Below are 13,207 nucleotides of genomic sequence, written 5' to 3' on the forward strand. Positions count from 1 at the left end.
GAAGTAAAATTACTTTAAAAATTATATAATATCCTTTGGAGACTATCAATTTCTTGTTTATATTCTGCTCATACTTTTATTATCTAGATTTTACAGTTTAACTATTCCGTAATTTTTCTTTGTTTAATTAAAAATATCTAATATATTTGTCATACACAACAAACTATATTTTTTCAGAGGTATATTTCAGATCAAAGTTTCTTTCCTTTAATGAAGTTCATAAAATATATCAATTAGAAGTGAAAATTAAAATGGATTTAATACGGCAGGAGGAAAAAAACTATATTAAGCATCATGAAAAGTTTTGTGCAGTTTGAAAAAGTCGAATTTACTTAAAATGCATGTAAATACATAGATGTATATTTATATTCTTTGTTATACACATGCATATGTAAATATACTAATGTACATATGTGTGTACATGCATCTATACATATATACACACACATATGTACTTAATATGTGTGTATGTGTGTGTATCTCCAATGAAAGGAAAGGTCACTATCTCACATATTGAATGTTTTCAGTGGCATTACCTTTTCACTGGATGCATTTCAATTTTCTACAGCAAATACAATTTTATGACAGATGACCTTATCCCTGTCAGTAAAAGACATGTTTCTGAGCTGTACGTCAACACAAAATATATTATTATTTTTACATCCTTACAGGAACAGAATAGCACATCTTCATTAAATGTCAAGTGTTTATCTCACAAGATTTAGAGCTCATGAAAATGTAGTAGAAAACTGTCACAATAATTGATTTAACACTATATAGGTTTATACTTTAGGCAAAAGAATGAGATAATACAAAGAAGGGGATAACACAATGTGTCAGACTTGACACCATTTCACATTTAAAAAGTCTGCTTACTGAAGTTTTTGTTGTCCACAGAGAATTCCAGAAGCAAAACATTTTATATAATAAAAAAGATCGTTCTGTAAATATTTTCTCTGTACTTTTGAAATACACAAAGGCATTCCTTTGACCAAAAACAAAGTGAGAATTATACCATTATAGAATAACCACTTTATTCTATGTCAATATCTTTTTCAGGCGATAAAGAAAAAAAAAACAGTAAGTCCGTTGAAGTTCCTCGAGCATTCTTCATTTTACTAATACATAAGTGATAGAAGAACCATTGTCAGTCGCTGCTGATTGTATGGGAAAGCACACACAGGCAAACAACTGCATCTCTAAGTCACTCTTGGAAAATTAAAACAGACAAAGTAAAATGAAATCCTTGAGAGAAAAAAAAATCATGTCTGGACTTAAAAATAAATGGAACATATGTTGGGCCCCAAATTTTAAAAGGTAGAACCCCCCGAGGGACCATACCATCACTCTGCTGGTTTGTCTGAAAGGAAAATGAGGTTCATAGAGAGAACCTCACACAAGCTCACTGGCTCTTTACACAAGGTAGGGGATATCATTGGGAAAAAGGGAGAAAACCCCGGGGCCCTTAAAGAATGGAATAGCATCTCCCCCAAGGAAGGGGAGCTCTGTCCTTCCTGATCACTTGATTACTCGGGGGACATTCTACAAAGTGAGGTAATGCAAGAATCAGAAATGCAAAGACCCTTCCATCTCATTCATAAGGGAGCTCAAAAAGTTGAGTTGAGGAAAGCCAAGTGTGAAACTGCAGCCTCCAGAAGCCTGCGGGAAGGGAAATGAGGAGGGTTTGAGGAAAGAGTGGAGATTTTTATCAATGAGACCAACTGGGTCTGAGGATTGGAACCTCACCTCATTGGTGACCAGAGTTAATGCATAGAGGATACTTACAATTTGACTACATGTCTTTTTGTCAATTTAATATTTCAAAGAAAAGGAAAATAATTTTCACAGAGGTCAGGACAGAGGACAATTGTGTACAATGAACCAGTCCTAACGTGTCCAGCAGATGAGCAGGCAGCAAGCAGAGGAAGTGACATTTCATGAGAGTACACGCTCCCCTTCCTCTTCTGCTGTCCTGCGACTGTGGTTCTTCTGTCCTCTTCAGCTGGTGGTATTAGCTTGTAGAGAACAGTTGGTGGTAGTCGTTTTCTAGAAAATCCTCCTTCTTCCACTTGTGAGTATGGCGATTGCATTGATTTGCCCTTTGTCCTTTCGTCTCACTGTTTTGTTGCTTCTTTTCCCTTCCCTAAGTCAGATAAGCATGTATACAAGACACAGGACACCAAAGTCAAACACTGTGACAAGAGGGGATAGGCCACAGGGGAAAAGAAAACAAGAAATAACTTCACATAGTACATTATAAACAGCAACCACAAAGCAAAACCTCTTGTTTCCATATCTGGGAGTTCATTTTGCTTAGCATCACCTTACATGCCCCTGTGCACAATAGCTACTGAGCTATAGTGATTCTCTGCCAGGACTATCCAAGACATATACTAATTATTACAAATGAGGGAAGGGATAACAATGTGTGACGAGGAATGTACTCACTGCACCCTCTCTGTACATCACCTTTAGAATAAAATTAAAAACAAAGCAAAAGAAAATTCTGTCATCCTTCTATTTCAAGGGTAGTATGGGTTCCTAAGGATCTCATTAATACAAGTTTGTCCTTAAATGAGTTATTTGAAAGACTTGTATTTATTAACCATACATAATGCCCTCTTGTTTGAAATTAGAAGGTGAATTAAAGCATTCAAAATTCATTTCCCCTCTTGATATGTATTCAATGCAAACATTTCTTAAAACTGATATATGCATTTTCTTTAGAACTATAAATTCTGTTTTGTTCCCAATATTTATTGCATTGTGAAATACTGCTGGAAGGAATTTCTCTGATGTCAGTGAAAGACAGTATTAAATTTTGTCTAACCTTTCAGGGGTAAGGAAAATATTGTCTTGTTTCCATATTGATTCAATACTCAAGTGACTTCTGTAGGCAGCAAAAGTATGACAGAGAGCAGAGGAAACAATGTCTCAAAATCTAATTTTTCAATGTTTCTTTCCCGTATTATTAGTTTTATCAACAAACTTTGAAAAGATCCTGGAACCGGAGCTATCTTGTACTATTTTAGTCCTAGCGGGGAGCTAGGACTTTTATAACAGTAATTTGCATTAAATGGGTTCCTTTTTATAGCATTTTGAAATGCATCCTCAGAGATTTAGCAACATTTTATTTCAGGTCTGGAAAATGACTGTAGAGAATCACCCAGTTTGTGACTTCTCAGAGGCTGTTGAAACCCTCAGGTCTTTAATGACTCCCAAATGCACAAGTTGCTTCTTATCACTTTGTTTAATCCACTGAATGTTGAGAGATTTGTACCACCTCACTTTTGGTGCTAGAGATCTTCGCTCTTTAAAATGTGACAATGATAACATAACAAATGCCAACCACCATAACTTCTGTGGTTTAAAGCAAAAGAACTCTGCTGCTGCTCAGGTCCGAAATGAGTCATAGTATTTGTGCATCATTATTTCCTGATCATTTTTTGTATCCATAGGCTGTTCCCCTTTGCATTTGGTCCTCCATGACCTCAATCTACACATTCTAGATCCATCTCCCATGATTCTGTTGTCTCCTTATTTCTTTCATTCAACTGAATCCACCTGGACAATGTTTTCCTTCTCCTTCTTCTCCTTCTTCCTCTTCCTCTTTTTCTTCTTCTTTTCCTTCTTCTTCTTCTTCTTCTTCTTCTTCTTCTTCTTCTTCTTCTTCTTCTTCTTCTTCTTCTTCTTCTTCTTCTCCTTCCTCCTCCTCCTCCTCCTCATCCTCTTTTTCCTCCTCCTCCTCCTCCTCCTCCTCCTCCTCCTCCTCCTCCTCCTCCTCTTCTTCTTCTTCTTCTTCTTCTTCTTCTTCTTCTTCTTCTTCTTCTTCTTCTTCTTCTTCTTCTTCTTCTTCTTCTGCAATAAACTAAAACATACAAATAAAGCATTTTCTTAACTATATATCCAAGGCCTATGTTATGGACAGCAGCATATTATAGAATATATGAATAAGTATTTGGACACATTGAAGTATAAGAGTGGGGCATATCTCTGAACAATTCACAACTTACTATGTATTTATTTATTCAATTGAGAGCTAATATCTTAGCTTGTTTTTCTATGTGTTTTGAGATACTTGAATTTCAGGTCTTTGGGCTGGCTAGTAAAGTTCTCTATCACTTGAACCATCACCACCCTCACACCCCTACCAAAAACTCATATAATTTAAAATTTATATAAATAAATATATTAAGTTGAAATGCCTAAATTAGCTCATTATGATTTATTTTACTATCTAGTTAACCAGTTACCAAAACCAGAATGAATACAATTGAATAAGTTATATTAGTCAATTCATATCTTTTAAAAGATAATGAATCCTATGAACATTTGCTGAATGCCTATCATATGTGTCAGATATAATAGAATTCATAAAATCACATCAATAACCATTTCCATTGCTATGAAGTCATAATTTCCCATGTGGTAGCAGGGCAAGGAACTCTATAAATAAATATGTGACTCAGAAAGTAAAACAAATAAAAAGAGTTCTGGAGGGAGTGTCATATATGAATGAAATAAAATGCAGAATTAATGGACATTTTACAAGTAATTATGTAATTTAAAAGCATGTCATTTCTATAAAAATAAACACAAGATATGAAAATTTTCCACCTGTAATCCTACCTACTCAGGAGACTGAGATCTGAGATTTGGGGTTTGAAGCCCATCCAGTCAAGAAAACTTTTGATCCCCTTATCTGCAGTTAACCATCAAAAAGCCTAAAGTTGTATCTGTGATTCAAGTGGTAGAAAGAGCTTGCCCTCAGCAAAAAAGCCCAGGGACAGAGCCCAGGACCTGGGTTCCAGTTGTAGGATTAGCACACCAAAACAAAAAGGTCTCACTAGAATAAAATGATTCAATGTTTTACTTTTATATTAAAGAGAAAAATAACTTAGATATATAGTGACTCACACTTTAAATATACTTCATACTTGAATATTAAAACGTAGTTTTCAAAACTACAGTATCGTGGAGTGCTCTGTTAACACGTGCTTGACCTAAAGAAGCATTGTTTTCTCTCAGTTATTTGGAAATATATCAAAGGCCTATGAAATTGGTGCTTTGGTTGAGACTTAATCTATTTTTGTCCTCTTTCAGAACATTAATAACATTAATTTCGCTCATTAGTCACCATATTTCCTTATGATGCATTGCTGTTACGCTACCATGACTTTGCATTCCACAATTTGTCCTCCTTTATTCCCTTTGCTAATTCTGGTAAAACATTTGAGACTCCTGATGCCATTTTTGTGATTTACTAAACCTCCCTGTTTTGAACCTCCATGATTCCTCATGTTGTCCATCTGTTTAAATCCAGAAAATCAGGGGACTCTATCGTTTCCTCCCATCTGCTGATATGCAATCATCGAATTCCCACCCCTACTTCTCTCATTCTCTCTTTCAAATGCATGTAGGTTGGTTGGTTGACTAACCTGTGATTTCCTTGTAAAGTGTTCCTAGGTGAATGCTATCTATTCAGCCAGATCAGAGTCACCGCCTTTCACTCCAGGTGTTAACCAAAGTTTTTACTATGGATGTGAAGCTCCGTCACAAATCCAGCTGCTACTCCTCAGTTCCCACCATACAACATCTTATGCCTAGACTACTGAAAAATGGCATTCTGCTCTTCTTTATCTCTTCCTATGCTTATTGTCTCCTCTTCTTAGTATGTCAGCAAGGACCCCTCCTTTATGCTTGCCCATCTAGCTAACATTTGTAGATACACAATATTCATTTATATAAATCATATCATAATATGATATACTATATACATTTATTCTATTATGTAAGCTATAGTAATATCTTAGCATACATTTTATATTAATTTAAATATATACATGTACAGTTTGTGTGTACAAATACACGTATGCCATATTTGCAGACCACAGTGACACAAGTTTCTGTGACATATCACACAGCCTGTCTCATATGAAAGGCTAGTCATACAATGGCCAAGGCTGTATAGTTTCCAGATTCCTCTTCTCCAGGGATCTGCAATCCATAATACACTTGCAGCATGGCGCTCCACAACAACTGACCAGTGCAATGCAGACACCAAGCAGGGACATGAAGAGAGGCTCCAAACGCAGAGCAGCACAGGGCTCCCCCTGAGAACCAGATTCTTTAGTGACCAACTGAAACCAGGTGTTCAGTGGAGAGGCAAGAAATGGGATAGTGAACATTAAGAGCAATTTATGTTAAATGGAAAACAAAACCGCTACTTTGGCCAAAATAATCCTGCTTGCTATAGTATACTTTTGAAGAGAAGTAAATGCATTCCACTCATCACAAGGAAAATATGAACCTTGCATCTCTCTCTCTTCCCAGACATAGATTCTCACTTCTTCCTTTTCGTGGAGTGTGTACAGACATGCCAATCTCTAACCCAATGCGGAATATTGACCTCTGTTCTGTATCCAAACTGCATTCTGATGGTGTCTTCTCATATCCCCTGCACTTTCTTTGGTTTCTTTAGAGCCATGCCTTCAGATTATTGCACAAAGACACACAAAGAGATTCTTATCTCATACTTTTTAGGTAAACAATCCTCACAACAATTAGCATACACTTTAATATTTGGATGTACTTGTTCATCTGTTTACTATTTTCTCTAAAGGCTGAGATTTCTTTGCTTTTCTGTTTGTTCCTCTTTCTTTAGTTTTCTTTTTGTGCATATCCCAGTGACGTGAAATGAAAATTTATTGAGAATATGAATTCTCAATAAATATTTGTCTAAATAAAAAAATAAATAAACATGAGAAGAAAATATGAAGATCAATAATGATAGAACTGCAAGTTTAAATGTAGGATGATAATGCAGGGACAAAATTTTCCAAAATTCATGAAAAAGTATGACATGTAACATTTTTGTTAGAGTTAGACTTCTGCTCTGTAATTGATCAGATGGCAAACTAGAAAACATCTTAAAGTATATGCTTGCTTAATCTGCCCACTATCAATCAAGAGGTACGGGAATTATTTTTAAATTCTTTCTGATGTTCAAGGCCATGACTTTTAGGAAACATAAAAAAACATTGTATTTGGTACTAAAAGGACTAGGTATACATTATTTATAAATATTAACTTACATTATTAGCCTCATAAAGTTCAGGGATGCTAATAAAGAGTCTTTTAAAAGAACTTTTTATTGATTTTCTTTAAACAGGAGCCACCTAATCTGACAATTTAGCTTGTATCCTTAGGCTTTTCACTTTCAAGTCAATACTTAAAAGTCTTATTCCCTATAGTCTTAAAGCTCAGTGCTCTAAATATATATTTTCTTGTTTTGAAAGACCTCTCCCTTTTCTCACAGAAAGTGTTTCTGCATGATTCTTTAGAGACGTTTTTGATATAGACCCGAGCTAGTGTGTCTACTTTCCTTTTCTTACTAATTTTATTGTCACCTGGGGGCCCACTTTGCTCTCATATCACATGTGTCCCCAGCCTCATCTTTTCTGTACTCTATGAACATTCATCGTTGGCTTGTTCTGAGGTGAGTGTGAATTAGGATAGCTTCTTTTGAGGAGATTATTCTGCTTGTCATTGAGGTAATGTTTCACAGCCATTATTCACTGCAGGTTTTATCCTCTTCCAGGTAATATCTCTTTCTACAAGAAACCTTCCATAGAGCCCCTCTTCTATCTGGGTCTGGTGTTTGTCCAAGTCCATCTATTTCTTTGGATGTAATATCCTTCCTCCTAACAGAAAATTCCCAAATAGGAAAGCTAAGCAACAAGAGAAAGGAGAGAAGAATACAATTCTAAAATTCAGTGCAAATCCTACAGAATGAAGAAACTTGAGACAGCGGGTAGGTTGGGGAATGGGGAAATGTAATGAAAAGGGTAAAATCAATCCAGATGCACTCTATTCATTTATTGATTTATTGAATGGTAGTTCCTTTGCATAATTAGTTAATGATAATAAAAGTTAAAAGTATTACACTGCCATATTACAAAATGCACTAGAAAGTTACAGTAATCAAAAGAGCATGTTTCTAGCATAAAGACAGACCAGCGACCAATGATAGACAATCCAATAAAACATCGGGCTCAGTAAACTAATTTTCAACAAGTTATAAGGAGAGGCAATTCCCTTCAAAAATGGTTCAGAGAAAATATCTAACACAGTACTATTGAAGGGAATTTACAGAGAAATTAAAGTTAGCATCTATTGAACCTTTAAATATGATTGGAGGTATGTCTCAAGGATAGAGCATTTTGTCTAAAGCCTTAAGATCAAATTTCAATTCTACCAAAAATGTGCTGAAATATATAAGTCACAAAAAGCAACAAGTTTAGATACCCACTACATGTCAAAAAATTATATTGCAACTATCAATGCATTTGTTTCTACACAATGATATAGTGTTACATGAAGTAAATATTATTTTGGGGGTAATTAGACTCTCAAAATTTATTGTCAACTGATAAGATATATAATGTAAATCAAAGAACTATTTCAGCCAAATAATTGATCAAAAATTCAATTCTGTTTAAAAATTATTTTGACTACACTGGGTTGTTTTTTGATGAATTTGATTTTTTTCCCAGTTCATTCAGTGTTTTTAAAGCAATTTTGTATGTACTAAGAGCTTCAGTCTGCTGAGAGATTTTGTTTCTGTCTGAAGTCCTTTTGATAGTTCTATCTTACATTCAGAAAATGTAGTGGTTGTCCAAGTAAGTAATAATAAACACAGCAACATGTTTTTGAAGCATGAAGGAGAATAATTTAGGAGCCTAAAAGCCCAGGTACAAATAATTATACCTAAAATTGGTTAATTACAACTCCAATTGCAATTGGAATTGCTGAATTGCCAGCACAATTATCCAATTTCAAACATAATTAGTGGCTGCTTTATTTTTCTCTCTAAAAACATATTCAATATCTATATATGCACTTAAATATCAAGGACACTTTATTATTCTTTTACAATTTAACAAAAAATACTGCTATTTTCTGTCTTTAAAATTCCGTTGAAAAAAACCTCTAGGAATCCGGTCTCAAATTAAGTTTAAGGTGAAATTAACTATCGATGAACTCAATATAATATCAGTAGAATGAATTCCCTTTACCTATCTATTAGATGCTGAGAAATTTTATGAGTCAGTTTTAGGTAAATAGCTGCTATTAGAGCTTAGAAGACAGCCCATTAATTTTCATTTACCATGGTTGGTGCATACACAAAATAAGTAGAAAAGTTACCTTTTGAAAGTAGGTTACTAATTAAATATGCATAGAAATGATAAAATTTAACTTAACCCAGTATCAGGAATAGGAAAAATAATGTTTGACTTGTAAATAATTTACTGATGTATGTGACTCACTTAAAAGCAAAGGATAGGACAACAAAATTTATTTTACTAATCAGGAAAGGTATTATGTTTATTGATTAACACTCTTATTTTTATCTGTATTCTTTTATTTCTCTATGCATTTTCAGACAAAGCATTGAGCACTTAAGGAAAAAAAGCTCCTGAAAGAGAGATCATGGGTAAAAATATGATGCTTGGTAGAGATATCAGAGAAAGATAAAATAGAGGAAAAAGAGGAAAGTGAGAAGGAATGAATAAAGGAAGGGAAGGAATGAAGGGAGGAAACCAGAAAAGGAAGGAAGGAAGGAAGGAAGGAAGGAAGGAAGGAAGGAAGGAAGGAAGGAAAGATTAAGAAAGAAGGAAAGGAAGGAGAGAGTGAGAAACAGAGGGAGAGAAATTTTGTTAATGTAGTTGAAATATTTTCTCTGAAGTAAGCACATTATATTTTACTTCACATTATAATGGTGATTTACATTGGATAAATGCCAAGTAGTGGAAATGCTGGGTCATAGGGAGCTCTATGTTTAGTCTTTTGAGGAACTGCCACACTGCTTTCCACAGTGGTTGAATGAGCCTGGCCCCACTAGCATCTGTTGTTATTAGATTTCTTGATCAAGACCATTTTAACTAGGTGAGGTGGAATCTCAAAGTTGTTTTGATTTGCATTTCTTTTATGGCCAGAGATGTCAAGCATTTCTACATGTGTCTATAGGCCATTCTTATTTCTTCTTCAGAGAAGACTCTAAGTATTCGGCCCATCTTTTAATGGGATGGTTGTTTCTTTGGAGATTAGTTTTGGAGTGATTCAATATTTTGAGCTGTTGATACAGTTTAGATATAATTCTACCAGCACCAACATCTCAGGTAATAAAATAAATGCAAATCAAAACAACTCTAAGATTCCACCTAACTCCTGTTAGAATGGCCATAATCAAGAAAACTAATAACAACATGCTTGAGGGGATGTGACCAGGAGGGATCACTACTATACTGTTGGTGGGGAGTACAACAGTACAAACTCATTCAACCACTGTGGAAAGCAGTATGGCAGTTCCTCAAAAGACTAAACATAGAGCTCCCCTATGACCAAGCAATTCCACTACTTGACATTTACCCAATTGTCCAGAAACAAGGGCATACTAAACCCACTAGCACAATGATGTTCATTGCAGCACTATTTACCATAGCAAAGATATGGAACCAACCTAGATGTCCCTCAGTTGATGAGTGGATCAAAAAGATGTGGTATTTGTACACAATGGAATTCTATGCTGCTGTCAGAAAGAATGGCATTGCCCCATTTGTTTGGAAATGGAAAGACTTAGAAAAGATTATACTAAGTGAAGTAAGCCAGACTCAAAGGAACTTAGGCTCAATGGTTTCCCTCAATTGTCATAATCAGTAGAAACCTTGGGCTCTCCTAGCAGAGATTTTCAATAGAGCAAAACCTTGATACAAAAGGCTATATAGTAGGACGCTGAATGAAAGGATTTCTAGGATATAGAAACATAAGCCATATAATGAATGATTGTTGTCCTTAATGTACTATGTTATCTCTCATCTCTTTTGCTGTCCCTTGGTTATCTCATATTGTTACAGTATCTCACTTTGTTACCTGATATATCGGATATATTTGTATTTGGTTATTTGAAATTGGATAGGGAAGGTGGGAAAACAAGATGAGGGGTAGGGGTGGGGGGGAAATGGGGACCAAGACATGTGAAAGGGTATCAATGTATGGGAATTAATGCACCATCTACCTGGCAAATATCATGTAACCCTTCTATTAATTACAATAAAAATATATAAAAATAATTAAAATTAAAAATATAATAAAAATAAATCTACCAGCACAACCATGTTCATTGCAGCACTATTTATCATAGCAAGGATATGCAAACAACCCAGATGCTCCTCAGTTGATGAGTGGATCAAGAAGATGTGGTATTTATACAAAATGGAATTCTATGCTGCTATCAGAAAGAATGACATTGCCCCATTTGTAAGGAAATGGAAAGACTTAGAAAACATCCTATTAAGTAAGCCAGACTCAAAGGAACATAGGCTCAATGGTATCCCTCATTTGTCATAATCAGTAGAAACCTTGGGCTCTCCTAGCAGAGATTTACAATAACTAAATGAAAGGAATTCAGGATATAGGAACAAAAGCCATATAATGAGTGATTGTTGTCCTTACTTTACTATGTTATCTCTCATCTCTTTTGCTGTCTCTTGGTTATCTCATATTATTACAGTATTTTACCTTGTTATCTGATATAGTGTATATATGCTTATTTGGTTATTTGAAATAGGATAGAGAATGGGGGAAAACAAGATAAGAGGCGGCGGTGGGTGGAAGGAAATGGGGCCAAGACATGAGAAAGGATATGTATGCAAAGTAATGCACCTTCTATCTGGTGAGTATAATGTAACTCTTCTAATAATTACAATAAAAATATATGGAAAAAACAAAAAAAATATCGACTTACAATGTCCATGCACTTTTATTTTATCCCCAGGAAATATTAGGAAATCCTAATATTATCTGCTATTCTTTACTTGCAAACTTAGGAATTCAACAAAATTTTAACTTTAGCAAATTAATCAATCACTATTTTGTCTTTTATTAAAATGAAGATAGACTCGTGTCTTTTTCCAACCTGAAAACTTAGATAAACAAAATAACTCCTTTACCCCTGAGTCCTGGGTATATGATTAATTAATATGTTCCTCTTATGGAACTTCTGCTTTCCCAGTTTCATATGTGGATGTGTCAGTATGCAGAACCCAAGTATGCAACGTTACCTAGAAAGAGGGTCTTTGAGAGAAAGTAGGTAAGGTGAGGTTTTTTTACACACACACAACATTGTAGTGTATTTATAATTTATATTATTCAGGAGGGAACAGTAAGGTCAGGGAAACGACTAGCCTCTGGAGAGAGGCGGGAAGACTCCTTCTTCATGTCATCAGAAGACACCAGCAGGTGACCCTATGTCTGACAAGAACTGAAATGCTGTTTCTGTTCCTTGGGCCACTCACTTCCTTGTGGAGCTGTAGCCACCTTAGGAATCAAATCAAGCATCTTACCCTACGGCTCTGTCATTTTCAGGTCTGTTTCTCCTCCCTTCTCCATTAAAATGATTTTTTAAATAGTCTTTACACAATACCAGGAAGGCACTCTTACAAATTTCCACAGTGCTAGGGAGAAAAACTGGTTGGAGAAATTCCTGGGAAAAAAAGGTCCTGTTGGAATTACAGGCATGCCTATGGATTTAAAACCTGAATTAGTGTTTATATTCTTAATTTTCAAGTATCACTTACCGCGATTTAATTTTAAAAACTCAAATACTAAAATAAAGTTACTAAAGTGAAAGTTATCTTGGCAATGTCGTCTTCCAAGTCAGGATGACCTCGCTTTCCCTACTATGTTTCCAAAAGTAAATATTATTTTTTATCAACTTTATTTTTATGTAAATATGTGAAATGGGATATAGAGAAGAAATCTTGCTTAATTTAGTAGCACCTAATAGTCGGAAGAACCAAATGTGCCTTAAATTAATTAGGATATATACATACATATGTGTGTATAAATGTATTTGTGTGTGTATATATATAATCTATCTCTCTCTATATATATATATTCTGACAAAATAGAACTCTCAAATCCTCACTTGAAAATCCATCATGGGCTTCACAAGAAATATTATTTGTGGTACAATAGGTGCTCTAAAATTCCAATATTGCTACAAAAAATCACCAGTTACATTTGTGAATGCAAATTGCTTCGACATATGCTTGATTGATCACTTGGTTTGTTTGTTGTATTTTGATTTTTATCAATTTGGTTTGCTTCAGATTTCCCTCAGGTTGACATAGTATTTACAGTCAAG

Source organism: Megascapheus bottae, chromosome 11, assembly GCF_031878675.1.
Source record: "Megascapheus bottae isolate mThoBot1 chromosome 11, mThoBot2.hap1, whole genome shotgun sequence".
Lineage (NCBI taxonomy): Eukaryota > Metazoa > Chordata > Mammalia > Rodentia > Geomyidae > Megascapheus > Megascapheus bottae.